At 35.6% G+C, this 23,985-nt stretch overlaps 1 pseudogene; it reads left to right on the top strand.

Annotated features, from left to right (window-relative positions):
• The first annotated feature begins 21,748 nt into the window (after positions 1-21,748).
• Positions 21,749-23,900, top strand: LOC124888988 (annotated as a pseudogene).
• The last annotated feature ends 85 nt before the right edge of the window (positions 23,901-23,985 follow it).

Below are 23,985 nucleotides of genomic sequence, written 5' to 3' on the forward strand. Positions count from 1 at the left end.
GAAATTAGATTTTTCAGATGTTGAAACTAGAATAATGCATGATTTCGAATAGGATAAAATTGAGAATAAAGAGAACTTAGGTGGTTCCCCGAAGAGGGCATGAGTTCAGACAACTTATTGCCCAAAACTGTGATTTGCCGATTCAGGTATATTATTATACGATGGCCTAGTGCCCTGTGGCATATCAGACACTCCAGCCCTTGAGGATTACTTGGGTTGGGGGCTTCCCCATCGATTCAATGGTGGATTCCATATAGCCCGTGGAATATCAAACTTGTAGGGGTATGCCACCTGACTCAGAAGTAATACAAAGGTCAAAAAAACTGCATTGACATAGAGTTTTTATGATTATCAGAAATGCCCGTGTGTTTTGAATTTATATATTTCATGATGTTTGATGACTAGCTCTCATCTATTTTATTTATATAAAAGCTTTATTTTGGATTTACTCTGCGTACCAGTATATTTGTATGGGATCCCCTACCTCCCAGGGTCTAAAGCTCAGTTAGGAGTCCTGCTAAGCCGTAGAGTTTTCAGACAGCAGGGATGTGTGTATTTGGTGATCCTTCTTTATTCCAGAAGGCCTATGTATTCTAGATTATGTCACCTATTATGGTTTTGGTCTACTAAGGGCCTTGTCCCGGTTTTCAGAAAGTTGTTATTTTCAGATATAGTAGAGATTTTGCAGACTGGTTCATATGTTTTTTAGTTTATATTGGGGTTTTATCCTTCATTGTTAAATTAAATCCAAAGTATGACCATGTTTCCGTATTATATTATATTTCCACTTCTTATTTTATCATATGAATATTGTGCATGATTACCGGATATAGCACGACATTCGGGATACCCGTCACGGCCAGGGCCCCAGTTCGATTCGTGACAATTTAGGTCTCGGGTTTGTGTTATTTCTCGGATTTAATGACATTTGGTGTCTTGGATTATGTTTATGTCATTTGGTGTTTTTGTTGTTGGAGTGATTGTTTGAAGTAAAGTTCCGAGTAGAAACACGACAGTTCCTTCGACTCTCCACTCGATCCAACCTCTCAAGTATAGTTGACATATTCGAGCCTAATTTTTCAAGGCCCGCATTCGCCTTAGCCATTTATATGGAAATATCATCAAGGTGGTACAAAATGGTTTCTAGTATGGCCAAGGAGTTTCCTACAAAACAAAAAACACGTTAATTGTACAAATTTTCCTCAATCTCTCTTTTCTTTTCTTGTCTCGGATCCCTCACTCTCAATCTCACAAGTGTTGCAAGCTTGATTGTACTCCGAGAGGTGTTGATAGGTGAATCAAATGTTCACAATGAATCCAAAGAGTAAGGGAAACACAAGGACGTATTACAATGACTAAAAAGAATTAAAACACACAAAGGAACGTTAACACAAAGAACGGGTTCAAAACTAATTTACAATCTAGTAAATGTCACTAGCTTGTAAATTAGTATTGGAATCAACTAACGAAACCAATAAAACAACAAAATAGAACTAGAAGATCAAAATTTGAGCTTAAAATTTATCGGTGAACAGTAATTGGTGATGTGGCAGTCCATGATTGGCCTCGGTTCTCAACAATTTTATTTTTCAAATTTGGAAGTCTTGATCAATTTTACAATTTGGAATTAGTGGGAAATGGTTAAGGAGGGAAATATATGTCTTGGAATTCCTTTTCAAATTTCAAAAAGAAATACTTGACTTTCTTTGTACTTCTCCTTAAAACATGGACCCTTGTTTTATGGAAAGTGGTTGAGATATGATTGACTAGTTGGCGAGTGATGGTAAGTCTTTCAATACTAACAAAGGTCGCATACCTTTTCCTTCACATTTTTGGATCTAACTTTTACTTTATTTTAACAAGGTATGATGGTTGGGAACAAAATCAATAACACTTCAACAATAAACAAGAAAAATCAACAACAACCACCAAGATCCACAACACAACCACACAGCCAACTCCTCTACAACAATGTTCACAACAACAATCTCAACAATTCAAGCTCAATTTTAGATCAAGACTAAAAAGTGTTAGAGAAGAAGAAAGCTAACACTAAAAACATTAAAACAAACAAGATAGAACTTAGATCTAGACACCACAATTCAGCCAAGACTACAACAACAAGAATAACTATTCATCGGCCAAGAACAAAAAATGGACAGATTGCACCTTTTTCTGGAATTTTCAACTTTTCAACAATTTTTTTTATTTTCTAACAAGAAAGCCCAAGATTGATCTTGTAGAAACAATATTAAACCATGCTCTGATACCAAATGATGCAAGAGTGACCAAGAACACATGAAAGCACACACCAAAATCAGTCCACAAGTTCAAGAACCCGAGGACCTATTTGATGACCACTCTCGAATTCACTAACTAGAACAAAAATGAAGAAATTACGAGGTTTTATCACACCAAAACAGAAATAACAACAACAAGATTATAACAATATGAAAGGAACAACAACACTATGATAACAAGAGCCAACGGCTTGAAGATTATGATGCTCTGGCTTTTGACGAAATATGTTGCATCTTTTTCTTGAGAAAATTATATGTTTTCAAGAAACCAAGGTTGAATTTAATGTTGTATTTTTGTGTTTCAAGGTAAGGATCTAGATGAAGGAAAAAACACAGAAAAAAGGCAGAAAAACACTATTGACAGTCAAAATGGTGGACCACCAGCTTAACCATCAGGCCCAAATAGAATCCAGGGTTTCAGAAGATTGAACGATGGCCCATGTAGTGGACCATCAGTCTTGAGATAGACCACCACTTTAGCCCTAAACAAAACCTGGCATCCTCAAACACTCAGCGATGGCCCATGTGGTGGACTACCAGTCTTGCGACGGACTACCACTTTGGTCGTCAGTGCTAAACAGAACTTGAATCTCCAGGATCATCAACGGCAGCCCATGTGGTGGTCCACCAGTCTTGTGACGGACCACCACTTTGGACGTTAATTCTATATAGAACTTGACTTTTCAGGATCAGTTGTGACGGCTCATATGGTGGACCATCAGCCTATAAATACCCAGTCTTAGGTTTTATTAGGTATCATTTTATCTTTTATGAGAGTTTTCCATAGTATAAAATATATTGTACATAGTTTTTCACTAAGATTCATTCTAGAATTATAGATCTAGATTCCATTATCATTTTCTCCATTGAAGATTGAAGAACAATAATTGGGACTTTTGTAAGTAAATTTTGAATTAATTTATGAATAATATAATGACTTCTTCTCTTTGTATGATGGAGATGTGTGGATAATCTCCCATAACTAGGGTTATGGGAGCCTTAATGTGAATAGCTGATTCAGGTTGTGAATCTAGTAGATTACCATAATTAATTGATATTGTATAAACCCTTCTTCATTCTAATGACTTTTCTTGGTTGCAAACTTGAAAAGTAAGACCAAGAACAACACTTTTTCAAATAGAAAAGTGTTTGTTGGGAAAAGAAAGGGTTTACATAAATTTAAAGGCTTTAACTTTTGGATAGAGGGTAGATTCCTTAAACGGATCAACATATGTGAGAACATAGTTGAATAAATAATATGTTCCTTAAGTTTGAAAGAATTAAGGGATAAGCTACTCATTTAGGTAGAGAAACTAATGGGTAAACCATAGAATTTAATTACTCTTGCAATTAGAATTGTTCATTGGGAATTCAAAATATTTCACAACCCTAGCTGCTTAAGCATCTTGATAACCATAACTCTAGTTTGACTACTCTTACTAAATTACTATTTTCAATACAATTGACATTTGTATTACTTTTTGTGACAAACATTTGAATATAATTGATAAATCAAAAGCCCTAATTTATTTTGGAACCCATGATCAACAGTCTAATAACAACCACAATACTTAGTGAGCACTGATTCCCTGTGGGATTCGACACCCAATCCAGTTGGGTTCTATGTTTGACAGTGACCACTTATACTTTCTAAAGAGAGTTTTAATTTGGATGTATCAAATTTTGGTGTCGTACCGGGGAATACGGTTGTCAATTAAGTCTTTGATTATTAATTTACCTTTGATCAAAGTTTCTCAAATTTTACTTTTTATTTTTTGTTTTTGTTTTGTGCAGGTTGATTTTTTTTATGCCAAGTAATGGAGATCAGGTGAACCTTTATTACCTATTCATCCAGAACCTCAACTTATTGGCTGAATGGATGGTCAACAGAACCCAAAAAGAGTAGCTGCTCAGCAGGAAGAAGCTAGACTAGCTGCCTTGGCAGCTGCACAGTTGAATCAGCAGAATATGGACAATGTAGGTCGGGTACTAAACCCAGATAATGATGATCTAGGTGATGATGACTTATTAAATCCGGTCAACCAGAGACGTGCAGATAATGTACCTGCACCTGCAAATAGAAATGTTAATAGAATTTTTCCTGCTAGGGCGAGGCCAGAGCGCCAAGCCATCCAATTTAATATTGAGGCTGATGATGATGACTTGGATGGAGCTGGTGCAACAGGGATTATTATTCCTCCTCTCTTAGCACCCAAAGCCAATTTCAATATCATGAGAACTATGATCCAATTATTGCATCTAAAAGGGCTATTCGGTGGACTTATAGGTGACGACCCGAATATGTATTTAGTTAATTTTATCTTGACATGGAAATTATTTGACAAGCCAGGAGTTAGGCAAAATGCTATTCGGTTGCGGTTGTTTTCTTTGTCTCTGTCTGGAGAGAAAACTTTATGGTTGAATGGGCTAACTCCCGACTCTATTACCAACTGGAGGCAACTGAAAGATGCTTTCCTAGAAAGTTTCTTTCCGTCATCAAAGAGGGCACTGTTGAGAGATGAGATCAGCTACTTCAGACAGCTTCAAACTAAGGCTTTCCATGAGACTTGGGAGAGGTTCAAGAAGAAACTTATGCAGTGTCCAAATCATCAGATGACCAATGTCCACCTGATGTAGATCTTATATCAGGCCTTAAACTTTGTGACTAAGCCATTAGTGGATAATTCTACAAGTGAGTCATTCATGAACCTCACCTTTCCTAAAGTAGCTAAGATGATTGACGTATGATAAAGAAGAGTAGAGCTTGGCATACCAGGGATTCTGAGGTAGCAAGCTCTATTATATCTATTAGCATGACTGTAGATCAGAGGCGAAGGGAAAAACAATGTGACCAGGACATGGCTCACACAAAAATGCAGACGGATCTTCTCACTAAGCACTTATTGTCAGGAAAAACAGAGAAGGTTAAAGTTGTAGCATCATAGGAAAGGGCTGACTTCAATTCTGAGGATGAAGCAAATTACTTGAACAATTAGGAGGGTTTTTGAGGTGGTGACCAAGGAAACCAAGGTCATAACTATTATGACAAATCTGGCTATAAGGATCATGACCAAGGCAATTAGAAGAATAAGAATGACAGGAGTTGGTTGTATGTTTGTCTTAGAAATCGTGAGGCTGATGTTACTAGTTTAGGGAAGATGTTCATGGAGGACATGATGGCTAAGTTATTAAAGGGAGTAAAAGTAACCAATACTGGGGTGGATGAGATAAAAATTGATTTGTCCTTAATGAATTAGTTGGTTGATTCACACTCTACTTTGATAAAATAGTTGGAGCAGCAGATGAACCAATTGTCTACCACATTCAACCATAGGAAGAGCGGCACTTTACCAAGTGACATAGCTTAGAATCCAAGAATAGATGGTTCGTATATAGAGGTTACCACTAGGAGTGGTAAAGTATTGGCAGGCCCTCCTGTGGGCAAGCCTGCAGTTGATATTATGGTAGATGATGTTGAAGAAGCAAAAATTAATCATCCAGTGGGATCTGATAAACTATATAAGGTTATTGATGATATACCATCCAATCATCAGCAGGTTGATGAGTTGGAGAAGAGCAAAGAAAAGGAGGCTGAAGTGGTGGTTACCACTCTCCCAAAACCACCTCCTCTATTTCTCTATCAGTTTAAGAAGAAGGCCAACGAGACTAAGTTTGGCAAATTTATGGCTATTCTTAAGAAGTTGATGATCAATTTGCCATTGGTGAAGGCATTGGAATAAATGCCCGGGTATGCAAAATTCATGAAAGACCTTGTCACGAAGAAGTGGACAATTACCTTTGAGTCGGTGGACAATCTCCACCATTGAAGTGCTATCTCCACAAGGTCTTTGGTGCAGAAGAAGGCAGACCTGGGAGTATTTACCATCTCATGTACTATTGGGTCTCTTGATTTTACAAAAGCTCTATATGATCTGGGAGCTAGTATAAATTTGATGCAGCTTGCTGTGTATAAGGAGTTGGGTTTGTGGGAGCCTACTCCTACAAACATGAGGCTAGTTATGGCGTAAAGATTTGTGAAATAGCATGTGGGGATTTTATATGACATATTAGTAAAGGTGGCTAGTTTTATATTTCTGGCTGACTTTGTCATTCTCAATTATGAGGTGGATTTTGAGGTACCCATAATCTTGGGTCAACCTTTCATCACAACCGGGAGTGTACATATTGATTTGAGGGAAAATGAGCTACTATTCAGGCTGAATGATGAGGTAGTTTGATTTGATGCGTGCCAGTCTATGAAACAATATAAATATATAAACGTATTTTCTATTGTAGATGTCTATTATGAGGAGGAGAAGGAAGTGCCTATAGAAGAAAAGTTTGTTGTGGAGACTTTAGCCACTGTATTGATGAATTTCAATCATGACTATATCGAAGATTATGAGGAGACTATGTATGAATTAACAAGCATGGGATCTTATTCATATTCACCCAAAAAGTTGGATTTGGACTTGAAAATTGTCCAAGTACACTTGCTAAGCATTTATAGAAGAACCACCTACCTTGAAGCTGAAAGAGTTACCCGGTAATTTGAGGTATGTGTTCTTGGGCAATGGGAATACACTACCTGTTGTTATTGGTGCTGATCTGGATGAGCAATAGGTGAAAGCTCTCACCTCTATTCTTAAGAGATATAAGACGGCTATTGGGTGATCAATTGTAGACATCATCGGTATCCCTCCTGGTATATGTACACATAAGATTCGGCTAGAGGAGGATTGTGTTCCGACTATTGAGCACCAACGTCGTCTAAACCTACCTATGCAAGAGGTGGTGAAGAAAGAAATCATCAAGTGGATAGATGATATGTTAGCTAATGCTAACACATTTGAGGCTTTTAACTTGAAATAATTGTAAAGTCTTAAGCAACTTTTGTCATTTTTGATTGATTTCTCTTTGATAATGCAGGAAAGTCAAGATACAGGAAAACCAAAAAAAAAATAAGAGCAAAAGAGGTGAATTTGGAACAAGTGGAAATAAAAGTGTAGTTGACGACTTGTCTAATAAGTCATCAAATTTGTGATAAGTCATCAGAGTCATTATCAGTTATAGACAGTGTGAGGAAGTTGGAGTAGAAGTGTGACGACATCCCCTGATAAGCCGTCAGGTGTTTGATAAGCCATCAAGAAAATTGTTAGCCTAAGGCAAAGATCATGAAAGTGGAAGGGGAGATGACGATATTTCTGATAAGTCATCAAACTCCTGATAAGCCATCAGAGTGCCATTGTCAGCCTAAGGCAGAACTCATCAAACTTGGAAGAGGAGCTGATGACAATGTCTGATAAGTCGTCAGACTCCTGATAAGGCATCACACTTTATCGCCAGCTGTGCAAGAAAAAGTTATACTTTGGGATTTGATTCCAAATTTAGCTCTTGGTATTTAAGGGAAAGTTCTAAGGTTTTATTAAGTGGGGGGGGGGGGGCATTCATCTTGAACTGCACAAACTTACACTATTCTCTCTATAGTTTTCTCTGTAACTTTACAATTAACTTTTGAGAGATTGTTATCATAATTTTCTTAGGATTTCTACTGCTATCCAATCTGAGAAACACTTGTTGATATTCATTATTCTGTAAGTTATCATTTATCGAATGATGAATACAATTTGTATTCTTATTTTTTTTTTACATTATGAGTAGCTAATTCCCTTAACCAAAGTTGTGGGACCTATGGGTTTTGATTTGTAAAGTAACTAGGTGTTCAAGATTCTAAAGGTAGTAGGAACTCCTTGGTAATTCCTCTGTTTTACATATTGTCTATTGGTTGCAAGCAATAGGTCATGCCTACTAGTGATTTGCTTGAAATGAGAAATCAACCCTAGTAGGAATTGAATTATCAACAGCGGCTTGGAAGCATTAAAATTTCATTTAATAATTAAAGTTGTAACAAGGTTAATTAACTTGAGACAACATCCTATTACGAAATATAAATTCCCTAAGTTTGAAGAATTAGGCAATTAAATGTCTAAATAGGTTGAGAAATATCTAGACATTACTTCGACAAGGATAATATGTTATTCCTACCTACCACAAGAATCTTGAACTATTACTTGTGTCTGTCAAATACCAACACCGATAGTGAGCACAACTCTGGTTCTCTATATAATATTGATTACAAACACTAAAACTGAAGTCAGAAATAATTACTTGTTAATCTTCAGAAACTTCCATTTACAGGAAACTGCTAACTCTCAGTTGATTGACTCATAGACAACTTAAATTAACACCATATTCCCTATGAGATTTGACCCCAACCTAGTTAGGTTATATATTTGACAACAACCACTTACTCTCTCGTAAGAGAGGTTTAGTTTGAGTGCAATAAAAAAATAACACCATTGCCGGGAAATACAGTTGTTAATTAAGTTTATGTGTGTTGATTGACTGTTAGTCAGATTTTCTAATTTTATGTTTGCTTGTTGTTTTTGTTTGTTACAGGTTCAGGATTGTTTATGTCAAGTACTAGAAATTTAGGAGAACCATTATTACCCTTTAATCCTAAACCTTAACTGATTGGTAGAATGGCAGACCCACAGGAAGTTAACAGGCTAGCCGCCTTAGCTAGAGCTTTGGTTAATCTACAGAATAATGGTCAACAAGCCCGTCATATGAATTTCGATGACGATGACTTGGGTGATAAGGAATTTCTGAATCCAATTAACCGAAAGAATGCAGAGGAGGTAGGTGCACCAGTGAAAAGAAATGTAAACAGAAACTGTTCTCTTAGGACGAGACGTGATCGCAAAGCTATGCAATTTGATCCTAATGAGGATAATGATAGAGTGGACGGAGCTGATGCTACTAGAGCTATTATTCCCCCACCTCTAGCACCAAGAGCGAAGTTCGACATTACTAGTACAATGATTCAAATCCTTCACCTGAAGGGGTTATTCGGTGGTCTCCCGGGAGAGGATCCCAATATGCATTTAGTTAACTTTGTCACTATTTGCAAGTCTTTTGATAACCTGAGAGTGGAAAGAATGTCATCTGCCTGCATTTATATTCATTGTCTCTATCTAGAGAGGCAAAATTGTGACTTAATGAGCTGACGCCCAATTCTATAACCAACTGGAGGCAGTTGAAAGAGGATTTCCTAAAAAGGTTCTTTACACCTTCCAAGAGGGTACAGTTGAGGGATGAGATCATAACTTTAGACAGCTTCTAACTAAAGCTCTCCATAAGACATGGGAAAGGTTCAAAAAGAAGCTAATGTAGTGCCTGAACCATAACATGACAGATATTTACCTGATGGAGACTCTTTATCGAGCTTTGAACTCTATTACAAAGCGAGTTGGTAATAATGTTATAGGGGGATCATTTGTGGATCTTACTCTTCAAGAGGCCTCGGAGATGCTTGATCGTATGACCAAACAAAGTAGAGCTTTTCATACCAGGGATTCTATGGTAGCAAGCCCTACTATGTCTGTTGGCATAAATACGGAACAATGGAAGAAAGAGAAAGAACGCGATGAAGACATGGCACACTTGAAGACGTAGATGGATTTATTGACCAATCACTTATTATTTGCAAAGATTGAAAAAGTAAAAGTTATTACCTCACAAGGTAAAGATGATTCTGATTCGGAAGAAACTATTTGAATAACCAGGGACATTTTTGAGGCAATAGCCAAGGAAATCAAGGTCAGACTTATTATGACAAGGTTGAATATAAGGATCGAGATCAAGAAAACTGGACGATCAAGAATGATAGAAGTGGGATGTATGTACCTCTCGAAAGCATAGATAATGCGGCAACTAGCTCTGGTAAGATGTCCGTGGAGGATATGATAGAGAAATTATTAAAGGGAGTTGAGGCTACGAACTCTAGGGTGACTACCTTGAAGGCCGATTTTTATTCTATGAATCAGCTGGTAAACTCGCACTCCACTTTCATCAAATAGTTGGAACAGCAAATGAGCCAACTTTCTACAGCATTGAATAGAGAAAAAGTGGAACGCTGCCAAGTGATAAAATTCAGAACCCTCAGAATGATAGTTCATTCATGGCTATTACCACACGGAGTGGTAAGGTTTTATCAGGCCTTTCTTTGGGAAAAGCTATTAATGATGAAGTGATAAAAGAAGATGTTGAGTTTGGAAAAGGTAATCTAGTAGAGTCTGAGAAGACAGATGGAATTGATATCCCTTCTAATCATCAACAGGTTGATGAGGTGGAATAAGGAAAAGAGAAGGAAAAAGAAGTAGTGCTGAAGACTCTCCCAAAACCACAACTTCTCTTTCCTAAGAGATTGAAAAAGAAGGTAGATGATACAAAGTTTAGTAAATTCATGGCAATGTTGAAGTAACTAATAGTGAATGTGCCTTTGGTAGAGCACTTGAACAAATGCCTGGATATGCTAAATTTATGAAGGATATTGTGAAGAAGAAAAGAGCAGTGAGCTACAAATTGATGTATTATCTCCATCATTATAGTGCTATTTCTACAAGGTCCTTGGTGCAGAAGAAGGCAGACCCAAGAGTGTTTGCTATTCCTTGTACGATTGGATCTCTAGAATTTTCTAAGGCCTTATATGATATGGGAGCGAGCATTAATCTGATAGCACTAGCTGCTTATAAAAATTTGGGTTTGGGAGACCCCACACCCACTAACATGAGACTAGTTATGGCGGACAGGTCTGTGAAAAGGCCGATCGGTATGCTACATGATATACTTGTAAAAGTTGCCAATTTTATATTTCCTACTGACTTGATCCTTGATTGCTAATTACACTTTGAAGTGCCCATAATTTTAGGTAGAACGTTCTTAGAAACTGGGAGAATGATAGTTGATGTGGAGCTGAATGAGCTCAAGTGTAGGCTCAATGAAAAAGAAGTAAAATTTGAAATGCACCCATCCATGACACAACAAAAGGATATGAGTGTTTTCTCAATCATGGATGTGTTCTATGAGGATGTGAAATAGGTATCAACAAGGTTTTTTGACAAATTATGAGTATTCAAGACGACCGAGTTATGCTGCGACACTAAATCAGGTGTTATTGGGAGGCAACCCAAAAATTTTATGTTTAACACAAGTTTTTTTTATTTATTTAGATGGTAAGTATGATGAAATTATACGGTATGTAGGTCTCAAGGTATAATTTATGTATCAAGTTAAGTGATCCTGACGACATAGGTGATGAGCTATCACAATTGTGATAAGCCGTCAAATTTTTCATCAAAGCTGAGGTATGTTCTGTTAAGGCTGATGACATTTGTGAAGGGCTATCACACTTGTGATAATCCATTAGAAGTGTCGTCATAAAACCCAAAATAATCTATCAAATAATTTTGGGCCCAGTTAAAGGAATCCGACCCGGCCTAAAAGCAAATCTTTTCATCTTCCCGCTTTTCTTTTTCTTTTCTTTAGATTATTTCTTTCCATTTTTAGTTTATTCTCTTGAATTTTTGAATTATTTCTTAGTAATACAAGAAAATCTCCTTTTATTTTTGCTCGATTGAAGTTAAGTTCAAACACAAAGTGATCTTTCTCCTTCACCTTTTCATTTGCTCTACCCTACTCTAGAAGCTAAGTCGCCTAACAGGTATGCTCTAAGTTACTCTCTTATTCTCATTGGGTAGTGGTGAGGTTGATGTACACCTTGGCTTTCAAATAGAATGATTCAAGTTTAGCTTGCCATTGTGGTAAGAAACTGAAACTAGGGTTTACAGTTATACATCGAGCACAAAAAGTTAAAATCCCAGTTCAAGAATGTAATTCCATGTTTTGTAAGAAGAATTGGGAAGGATGATTATGTTAAAAATGAGCTAAAGATCATGTCTGAGCTGACGACATGCTTTATAAGTTATCACAATTGTGATAGCTTATCAAACATGTCGTCACAAGTTTGAAAAAATTGATCGACTCTAATTGAGGATGAAGACATATCTGATAAGTTATCACAAATATGATGGCTTATCAGATCATGTCGTCACTAGTTGATAAGATTATGTTGGTTCTATTTAAGGATGGTGTGATTACTTATCAGACATGTCATCATAAGTAGTGGAAAGTGATCCTATTATTCTTAAGGCTGACAACATGACTGATAAGTTATCATAGATGGGACGACTTATCAGTAGGGCATGAGTGAGCTTAAGATTCCACTGCTTGGAGGCTTTCTTAAGACTATACAAAGATTTGATCAACTTACACACCTGCTCCCCCTTCTTCTAAATCCCTCTAGTATTTCCATGTAGACTTCCTCCTCAAGATCCCCTTGGAGGAATGCATTATGTATATCCATTTGATAAAGATTCCAACCTTTAGATGCAGCTACTACAATCACAAATCTGACTGTAACTATCTTAGCCACTGGTGAGAAGGTTTCATAATAATCTAACCCTTTCTGTTGGCTATATTCTTTGGCCACTAACCTTGCTTTGAACCTCTCCACTTCACCATTTGCAACGTATTTGATTTTGTATATCCACTTGGAACCAACAGTATTCTTCCCTTTAGGTAGATCAATAATGATCCATGTGTTGTTAGCTTCCAAGGCCTGAATCTCTGACTTCATAGCTTCCACCCACCTCTCATCTTTTATAGCTTGTTTATAGTGCTGAGGCTCAGTCAAAGTGGAGAATTTGGTTAGATAGCACTGATAAGTAGGACTTAGATTTTTGTAAGATAAGTTTTTGGCTAATGAATTTTTGCATCTCTGGTTTCTGGAAGTATCAACATAATCATGCATCCACACTAGTGGTCTGCCTGTTCTTATTGGTCTACTGGAAGAGGGTTGATATAGGGAACATTCATCTTGACATGTTTCTTCATGGGTGGTGCCAAGGAAAGCTGTACTAGGTACTGCAGCATCAAAAATTCCATCCTCTTCAATTGGAGCTTCTTCAGTAACACTCTCATTTGTTGTTTCATGAAATATTTCTTCATCTGTGGGGATCAAGAATTTATGAATTATTTTTATCAGATGAGGAATCTTGTATAGTTTGTGCTAGTGAGGGAGCAAAAGGAAATGCATCTTTATAAAACACAACATCTCTACTGACTAATAGTTTCTTTGAGGTGATATCCAGCAGTAAATATCCCTTCTGAGACTCTGAATATCCTACCAAGACTGCAGTTTTGGCCATTTCTGTGAACTTATCACCTCTTGGGAGGATAGTGACATAGCATAAGCATCCAAATACCCTGAGATGTGACAACTTAGGATCCTTGGAAAACATTACCTGAAATGGGCTCTTACCACTTAGAATAGAATATGGTAACCTGTTTATTAGATATACTGCATCCTTTACAAATAGTCCTCAATACTTAATGGGTAAGTGAGACTAAAACTTGAGTGCTCTAGCTATGTTTAATATGTGTATGTGCTTCCTCTCCACAACTCCATTTTTTAGGAGTGTGAGGACAGCTGGTCTGATGTAGTAAGCCCAGGGACTGGAACAATGTCTGATATTGAGAGTTGATAAATTCAGTGCCATTATCAGATCTAATGGTTTTCACCATTATGCTAAACTGAATTTTAATCACGGAAATAAATGTCTAAATAGCCACTATGGCCTCAGAATTTAACTGCAACAGGTTCACCCAAGTGTATCTACTATGGTCATCTACCATAATCAAGAAATAGTATTTGTTGTCAAAAGTAGAAGTTCTATATGGACCCCATAAATCCACGTGTACGAGTTCAAAACATGTAGAGCATCTAGTAGTACTTATAGGGGATGACAATCTTGTCTGTTTAGCTAGTGGACACACAGAATATTTATTTAACATATTTACATCACTAAGATTCTTCAGAATGTCTAAACACTTGAGAACCTGAGCAGCAGGGTGTCCAAGTCTCTGCTGCCATAAGCTTCAACTGGACGTTGAGACTTCTGCAATGAATTTGCTGGTTTTTTATCTTGACTGATTAGTATCTCCTATCCAACCACCTTTAAGAACACACAGTCCACCCTCTTGTCTACCAATCCCCTTCACCTTGCCATTGAAGAGGTCCTGAAAGATACAAAAATTAGGATAAAAGGATACAAAACATGAAAGTTCCTTGATTATCTTAGCAACAGACAGTAAATTGAGTTTAAAGTATGGAACAAGTAGAATATCTTTGATCACATCATCTGCAAAAATATGGGCTTCTCCAGTGTGTGAGATTGTCACTTCATCACCTATTGGAAGGTGCAACTTGTCCAAATGTTTAGAATTTAATCTGGCACCTCTTTTGAATAGGTTTCTATATGTATACACATGATGTGTAGCACCTGAGTCTACAATCCAACTATCAGGACATGCTTTGAACAAGAAACAAGTAGTAAATACCTATCATATTTACTTGTTTCATGTCTTTTGTATCTTTGCTCAACATGGTCATAATCTGAGTGTACTCCTCCTCAGTTAATGTGTGAGGCTTGGCCAGTGGAGCACAAGTCACTTTATGACTAGAACTAGCAGCATCAACCTGACCAGCTACCATAGTTGAAGCCTGAGAAGACTTGTTGTCAGTGTTGACAAAGTTGTTACCACCATTGCGTGTGGAGAAGATGTTACTACCAGTGTTTCATGATCTAAATTTAGAATTGTACCCTTGTTTTTTCTTGTTCTTCCAGTCATTTGGATACCCTACCAACTTGTAACAAGTTTCCTTGGTATGACCTAAGACATGGAAGTAATCACATTTTTGCCTTTATAGTTAGTGCTGCTTTGTCCAAAACCATAGTTTTGATTCACTTCCATAGCAAGTGGCTCTGATCTGTCCTTCACAGTCAGCATACAAGCTAAATGTTTGATTTCATCCTCTATAAGCATAGCATAAGCTTGGTTAAGAATAGGATACACTTCTTTGAGCGATATCTGTCTTCTAGCTTGATCATAGGACTCATTTAAGCAACTTAAAATTTGTAAAAGTCTAAGTTGACACATATGATCTGAGTACTCTCTGGACCTAGGGCAATCACAACTAGAATTTGGCACTAGTACATTATACTCACTCCATAAACTCTTCAATTTGATAAAATAGGTTAAGACTGAATCTATACCTTGAGAGTGCATATTAATTTCATGATGCAATTGGTATATACGCATACGATTCACCTTGACATACCTCTCTTTCAAATCCTCCCAAACTGCACAAGCACTCGTGGCATAAACAATGCTAGATAATAGACTCTCACTCACAGTGTTCATAATCCAGGAAAGCACAATTGTATTACATGTTTTCCACTGCTTATGAAGCTCTTCTCGATATGACTCCTTGTTATAGGTTCCAGTGACAAATCCAAACTTCCTCTTCCCTAAGAGAGCAATACACATCGATCGACTCCATAGACTATAATTTTCTGAACCAGTTAACTTGATTGAAACAAGTACAGCACTGGAACTATCAAATATACCAATGAAAAGTGGATCACTTTTAGGCGCCATGATTGATAAAATGTAACTGCAATATAGATCTAAATTGTGAAAAAGGAACTGAAGACAAAGATCCAAAATGCGAAAAAAACTTAGTGAAATGTGATCGAAAAATACACTTAGTGTTGAGCTCATGGCTCTAATACTATGTGAAAATACTTGCTAAGACTCCATTGATGGGGCTAGGAAGAGGAGAAGGTTCAAAATTATAACTGCTTCTTAAACTTGTGTTACAATTTGAGATTTGTGAGATATTATGCCTTATATAAGCTTTGAAAGTGATACAAAATATCTAATAAACACCTCCTTCTAGAAAATTCTATTTGACAGCTCATTGTAACTAACTAATCATTATCTAACAATCTCTAACAACCTTCAACCACTTATACAGCTGACTCATCAATCGGCTCCTATCATATTACATATCAATGGAACAGGTAGTTGTGTATGTACCAATGTATGTGGTAGTCAAAACAGCAATAATTGATCAAAATCAAGTTAATCGAAGAATTCTTCAAAAATTGAATTTTACAACAACATATCCTGTGAAATTTCACGAGGTGGAGTCTAAGGAGGATAGAATGTACACAGACCTTACCCCTAACCCGTAGAGATAGAGAGGTTGTTTCAGGAAAATTGAATTTTATGAGCACAAAAAGTTGTTTAGGCATGAACAAGTAATTCAAGGATCTTGGAAGAAACAAAGAGGATGAACAAGAAAATTCAAAGTTATTAAGTGACAATGACATCTTAGAAAGGGCCCAATACCATGTGAAAGGTGATGAAATAATCCCAGCCAAATCCAAAAGTTTTTAAATTTTAAAACAAAAGAATTAAGTAGAAAGTGTATGATTCACCATCGGATGCCAATTATATTGAAAAAGGAAAACTGATGCATTAGGGGGCCTGTAATGATTAATTCTTGAAATTTGGCTATAGATTCTTGAACATCAATGAACAGCAGAAACATGTTTGAGATTAGGAGAAAATGGGATTGCACAACTTTTACCTAACAAAAAGTCCCATATTGCTCAGACACTTTAAAAATTTCTCAGATTTTTCAAAAGTAGTATGTTTTGAAGAATCCGACTCGGGTGCAACATCAAAAACAAAGAATCCCAAAACTTATATAAAACTACAATAAGCCTAAAAACACAAAATCATTGACTGAGAAAAAGAAAGCTCAACACAATTTTAGCAGTCCACTGCCCCATTTAGACTCACTCTACACACACACACAAAAGTAGAAGAAAATGAAGTATCCACCTCTTGGTAACACCATAAAGAAGCCATTTCTTCCATTTTCTTTCTCACTCACAGTTACTTTGAAAGATGAAATATGGGAAATAGAGAGAAATGAAATGTTGAGAAGAATTTTTGAAGGGGGGAGTTTATAGAGCGGTGGGGTTGTAAGACTTATATAGAAGAAAGGTCCAAAGAAAAGACAAAATAAGCTATAGTGTAGTGGAGCAACTAATCTCCATTATGGTAACAAAAGTTTATTATGGAATCTTAAAGACTTTCCATTAAAATTAAAGTATTGCTCCTTCGTATTAGTGGTTCGCATTATTAACATTAATTATTTTAATTACTTATTAATTTTTAAAATTAATATAGAATTGATTATATTTTTTTTATCCTTATCGTTAATTTTATTAATGTGCAAGTTGGTAAATTTTTGCTCTTAGAGAAAATTGGGTTTCACTCTTTTAGGGCCCTTTGTCTCTCCTTACCTTAAAATGAAACATCAAATATATGTGTAGGCAGTGCAAAAATCTTTTTTACACTGTAAATATATTTTATACGATTAACTTTTGCTTATTATGAAAAGAATTTGTCAAAAGAGTGATTCAGTATATAGAGGTGCGCTTTGTGGTGGGGGGGGGGGGGGGGGAGGCTCAACCGGGATGGATGTATCATTTTATGTACTCTGGTTGTCTCAATTTATCCCATATTTTTCGCTTATTGAAATTCAAACAATGTAAGTTGGGCCATGAATTTGGACATCAAATTTTTTTTTTTAAAATTAAATTTATATATTTGTAAACTACGTAAACGTATTATAAATCACAATAATTGCCTATTCAAAAAAAAATAAAACATACTATGAAAAAATTATGGTCAAAGATAGACATATTTGAATCTCGAAATCTAAAAAGTACCACATAAATTGAGGATGGAGGAAGTACGAGTTCAATTAAATTCATAATTATTAATGTGAAACATAAATTTGTATGTAAAAAAGATATTTTTGATATAAGAATCAATTAATAAGAAATGAAGTGAGACTTGTGATCTATGAATTAACAATGCCTTAGATTGAAATAAATTTTTAGGTGTATGAAATTCTTTTAAAATTTGATTTATTAACTAGTGAAAATTGAAAAATTTATAGCTAAGTAGTTTGATTTGTAGTAATATTGAGTTTTGATACCGTATATTTGACTGAAAATTTTTCGTTCATCATGCTATTGGATTTTGGTTAATTTCTGATATTTTATGTAGTGAATTGTTTAATAGTGGAGTAATTTTTAGTTATTTTGACTTTTTCATTTGAGTATTGAATTATTTTTGTTAATAGACTTGTGGTCTGTGAATTGACAATGAAAGAATTATTTTTAGGTATGGATTTTGTTAAAAAATAGATAAAGCTAGAGTTGGTGTTAAATGCACAGTTGATACCGCATCTGATTCTACTTCTAGCACTAGAAAAGGAATAAATGACGCGGTTGAAAATGCCTCTAAAAGAAAGAAAACTGAAGCAGAGGAGTCAGAATCAAATTTGGAGATCATAAAAGAGATAAATAGATATGTCGATGAGTCTAGTGATGATGTTGCTGAGTATAGTGGTAGTGATGATAGTGAAGGGAGTGAGGGTAGTGAAAAAATAGTGTTGATGAAGATAATGATTCCTTGCTCGTGCCATTTTGTTCAAGGTACATTTTTGTTAAGCGATATGACGTTCAAACTTTGATGGACGAGGTTGGATTTTTTCTGGCGAAGATATCGATTAGATTAATGATGACTACATACTGAGAATTTAAGCAAATTCTTGTTGACAAAAATTTAAAGAAAAGATTCAAGTAGTTATATTTTGGACACTTGAAAAACATGCTATAACATATTAAATTCAATGGGCAGGTGGTTCATTATTTGTTGTTGCGACGTGTTAAGAATGATAAGATGCATCATGAGATGTGATTTTGTGTAAACAATAAGTCTGCTTGTTTTGGTTTTAAAGAGTTTTGTTTTATCACAGGGTTGAACTGGTCATCATAGCCAAGTGAATCAAAATTGAAGATGGTGTTAGAGAAGGGAGAGTATTTTTACTTTAAGGTGACCAAAAATAAAAATATTACGTCAGTCAACTTGTTACAGTTGATTAGAGGGAATAAGTTAAATGAGGAGCAGAAGTTTAAGTGTTGTTTACTGTGATTCATGTACACCATGTTGCTTGTAAAAGATTCGACAAAGATTGTTGACACAAAAATGATTCGGATAATGAATTTTTTGAGTTTCTTCGAGAGTTATCCATGGGGAAAAGAGACATTTCAATTGACCATGGACTATCTAAAGAAGAAAGCTGACCTAAAGAAGTAGAGGGAAGTATTTGATGAGAAGCAGAAGGCATCCTATGCTTTATTCGAATTTCCTTGGGCATTCACAATACCTACCATCAACCCTTTAATCAGTTTATCATAATTTTTTGTTTTATTTATACTTTATCATAGGCTCTAGGTCATTTTTTTCACTACTGTATTGATTATAGATTTGAATCTACGAGGCCTTTCCTCATCTTGAAAAATTTACTGGAAAATTAATAGACGGGCCCTTTTTCATTCCTCGCATCCTCAGATGACACACTACAAAAAGTGTCAAGATAATCGAAGGCGACCATTCAAGTATAAAGAAAAAATTATCAAGGTATGAACTTATTTTTTTATTTTGCAATAATACTAGTGTTGTATTAAAAGTTATGTAATTGTTAATTGATTTTTTTATAAAACGTGCACCCGTACATCATCCCTACTATTCATGAGATGAATATTGATTACATGGTTACCTTTAAGCTATATATGGATGAGGTGAAGAATAATTTCCTCGGTGGCTTGAAGAAAGATTTAAAAGGGATGATTGTTCTTATTTTAAATGGGGACAGTAATGATGACGGGGATTTGGGTGGTAACCCCATTGGGGTACGTATTGGTGATGATGCTTCTCTGAGCACCTCAAAAGTTATAGTGGACATCTCTGTCGATGGAAATCTGCATAAGTGTGTTGCTATACTCGAGGAAGCTGTGTTGGATATTTCTGCCTATATCAAAGAAAAAAGACTAAAGAAAAAAAAAAGAATGAGCAACAACATGAGAAAGATAACTTCATTTAATAATTGGTGTATTTCATGAATTTTCAACTGTAAATATTAGTAAAACTTTATAATATGATATAGTGCATGTGGACCTTCATGAAGAAAAAGAAAAAATAAGTAAAATGAACGAGTTGGCCACTGTTGTGGCAGAAGAGAAAAACGAAGAAGAAAAGAATGATGAAGAAGAAATGAAAGAAGATAAGAGTGAAGAAGAAACTGAAAAGAAGCAGCAGCAGATGAAGAATAGGAAGGTGAGAAATAAGAAGAAACTAAAAAACAATCAACAGAAGATGAAGAAGAAGAAGGTGAAAAAGAAGCTAAGGAAGAAAATGAAGTTGAGAAAGAAGCAACAACAAATTCTGTGAAAGGAGAAGAAAAAGGTGAGAAAGAAGAAGCTGGAAAAAATATTGAAGAATTAGTCAAAACAAATGAAGAAGGAATCGAAGAAAAAGTATACAAAGAAGGAGAAGACAAAAAAAATAAAAGAAAGAAGAAAAAAAAAAGCAAGCAAAAAAGAAGTTGCCATGGATATCGATCAACGATAAAATTTTTGATGATGAGGAAAAATACATTTGAATTCTAATATTGTTAATGTTTAATATTATTTTTATTTGAGAAACAAGGGAATTGAATGATCGTCAGAATGATATGACAAATAATTTTTTATTTTATGAAAGTTGTTGGGATTTTGTACTAAATATATTTTTATCAAACTGTATTATATTTTGTACTGGTACAGTGTATGGTTGACATCATAGAATACATATTTAATCTTTCTTATACTGCTAGCATAATCTATCATTGCCATGCTACTAGATTTTAAGTTGATGTGTAGTTTGATCAACTATGATTCTATGAACAACAGTATTGACATTCTAGAAAAATAGAAGTATTTTTATTTATTCAATCTCACTACATCTATGTCACACCTTTCCAAACAACGTATACTAGCATTATACCACTTAACATTATTTTTAGGTCACTCTCCCTTTCTTCAACCAAAATCAACTTTTATTTTAGTTGATCCCTCTCTATTTGGGTGACTTGTAGCTATACTTTCAAGTGATCGCTCTGCTCTTTGGAATTTTTGAACAAAGTCATGAGTAAATCTCTATTTTTTTCGTATTCTCGGAGCGATTATAGTATATTAAATTTTGCCACACTATGAAAATTTGATGTCTCGGGTCCTAGACTCAACGTTGATGGACTGCTTGGGGGTGATACCTCATCAAGCCATTAATATGGTTAAAACTAAAATAATTAAGTAAAAATATACTTTTGCTTTGAGGGTCCATCGATTCAAGTGGTCTACCATAGACTAATACTGTAGGTCGTAAGTGGATTGCTCTTGGGATCATTGATAGATCTCGTAGATTTATGTACATAGTTTTAGACCCTCACTAGCATGTTGTTTAAAAAGACATAATTAAAAAATAATTATGGAATTCTACACATATGATGGAGTTTAAATAAGTGACATGATCATGTTAGAGCTTATACAAATTAGGGGTGGTGATTTAAGGAGTATGTGGATGGACAGTAGTTGAACAAATAATATCCTAAGAGTAAAATTTTTCAAATTACAAATATGTTTTGAGGATGTTGATTGTTCAACCACTACCCATCCGCATACTCCTTTAATCACCACCATAAATCAAAAGAGTATAACAGGTCTAAGAAGCTAAAAATGAATTTGGTTAGCCTTCAGGCTGTGCTAAGTGACACAGAGAATAACCAGGCATCAAATCAACATGTGAGCCAATGGCTTAATGAACTTTGAGATGTTGTGGACTCCGGTGAAAACTTAATGGAAGAAGTCAATTATAAGGCTTTAAGGATTAAGGTCGAAGGTCAACTTCGAAGTCTTGCAGAAACAATAAACCAGCAAGTAAGTGGCCTCAACCTAACATAAAGGAGAAATTAAAAGACTCCATTGAAACATTGGAGGATTTACTAAAGCAAATTAGTCTCCTTGTATTAAAGGAGCATTTTGCTTCAACTAAACGAGAAACTAGAACACCTTCAACTTCTGTGGTTGATGAATCTATTGTCTTTGGTAGGCAAAATAAAAAAATGGAATTGATTGACCGTTTAACATATAATGAGGCAAGTAAAAAAAATTGGTTGTTGTCCCTATTGTTGGAATGGAGGGCGTGCGCAAGACAATACTAGCTAAAGTTGCTTACCATGATGAGAAGATGAAAGGCCATTTTGGTTTGAAAGCTTGAATCTGTGTGTCTGAGCCATATGATGTTTTCAGAATATCAAAAGGTTTACTTCAAGAACTTGACTTGTTTGACTTAAAGGATGAAAATAATCTTAATCGGCTACAAGTCAAATTTAAGGAAAAACTATATGGAAAAAGGTTTCTCATTGTTCTGGATGATGTGTGGAATGACAACTATAACGAGTGGGATGACTTAAGGAATATTTTTGTTCAAGGAGGTATTAGAAGTAAGATCACTGTGAGGACACGTAAAGAGAGTATTGCCTTGATAATAGTTAGTGGGACAATCAACGTGGGGACTTTTTCTAATGAATCCTTTTGGGATTTATTTAGACGACATCCATCAGAAAATAGGGATCCTCCGGAGGAATATCCAGAACTTGAAGAGGTCGAAAAATAAATTGCAGATAAGTGCAAAGGATTGCCTTTAGCTCTAAAGGCAATTGTTGGTATTTTATACTCCAAATCAGAGGTGGATGAGAGGAAAAACATTTTAATAAGTGAAATATGGGAGATTCCACATCATTTGAATGGTATATTACTAGCATTGATGTTGAGATACAATGATCTTCCTGCACATTTAAAGCAATGTTTTGCTTTTTGTGCTATATATCCTAAAGATTATAAATTCTGCAAAGAGCAAGCTATTCACTTATGGATTGCTAATGGTCCTGTACAATAGTTGAATTTTGGTAACAGTACTTTAGCGAGTTGAGATTAAGATCATTATTCGAAAGGGTCCTAGAGTCTTCTGAAAGAGATGGAAGGAAATTCTTAATGCATGATCTTGTCAATGATTTCACCCAAATTTCATCTTCAAAACTTTGTGTCAGGTTGGAAGCGTGCCAATGACCTCATATGTTGGAAAAAAGTCGGCATATGTCTATGCAATGGGGAAAGGTAGTGACTTTAAGAAATTAAAAGCTCTTCTAAGTTGAAGCAATTGAGGACATTGCTTCCAATCTCTATCCAGTACCTTTTCCGCCGCCCTACGCTAAGAAAGGGGGTGTTGCATAACATATTGCCAAGACTAACATCCTTAAGGGAATTATCTTTGTCAGGTTATTGGATTGTAGATCTTCTAAATTACTTATTTATCAAATTAAAGCTCCTGAGATTTTCGGATCTTTATCAGAAAAAGATTAAAAAGTTGCCCTATTCTATCTGTGCATTATATAACTTGGAGACACTTATCCTATCATCTTGTAGATATCTTGAGGATTTACTATTGCAGATGGAAAATCTAATCAACTTGCAAAACCTTGACATAAGCAACCCTTTTCTCTTGAAGATGCCTCTACATCTGAGAAAGTTGAAAAACCTCCACGTGTTAATTAGAGCCAAGTTTCTTATAGGTGATTTGAGAAGGGAAGATTTGGGTGAAGCACATTACTTGTATAGATCTCTATCAATTCTAGAGTTGTAAAGTATGGTTGATAGAAGGAAAGTTCAGAAGGCAAAGATGACGGAGAAGAATTATGTTGAAAAGTTATCGTTGGTGTAGAGTGAAAGTACTGCAGATAATTCACAAGCTGAAAGAGCCATACTTAATGAGATGCACCCACAGACAAACATAAAAGAACTCCAAATCTCCAGATATAGAGAGACATGATTTCCAAACTGGCTAGCTGATCATTCATTTGTTAAGCTACTAGTACAATTGTTTCTTAGCAACTAGAAGGACTGTTTTTCCTTGC

The sequence above is a fragment of the Capsicum annuum genome, chromosome 11 (genome assembly GCF_002878395.1).
Source record: "Capsicum annuum cultivar UCD-10X-F1 chromosome 11, UCD10Xv1.1, whole genome shotgun sequence".
In the NCBI taxonomy this organism is placed as follows: domain Eukaryota; kingdom Viridiplantae; phylum Streptophyta; class Magnoliopsida; order Solanales; family Solanaceae; genus Capsicum; species Capsicum annuum.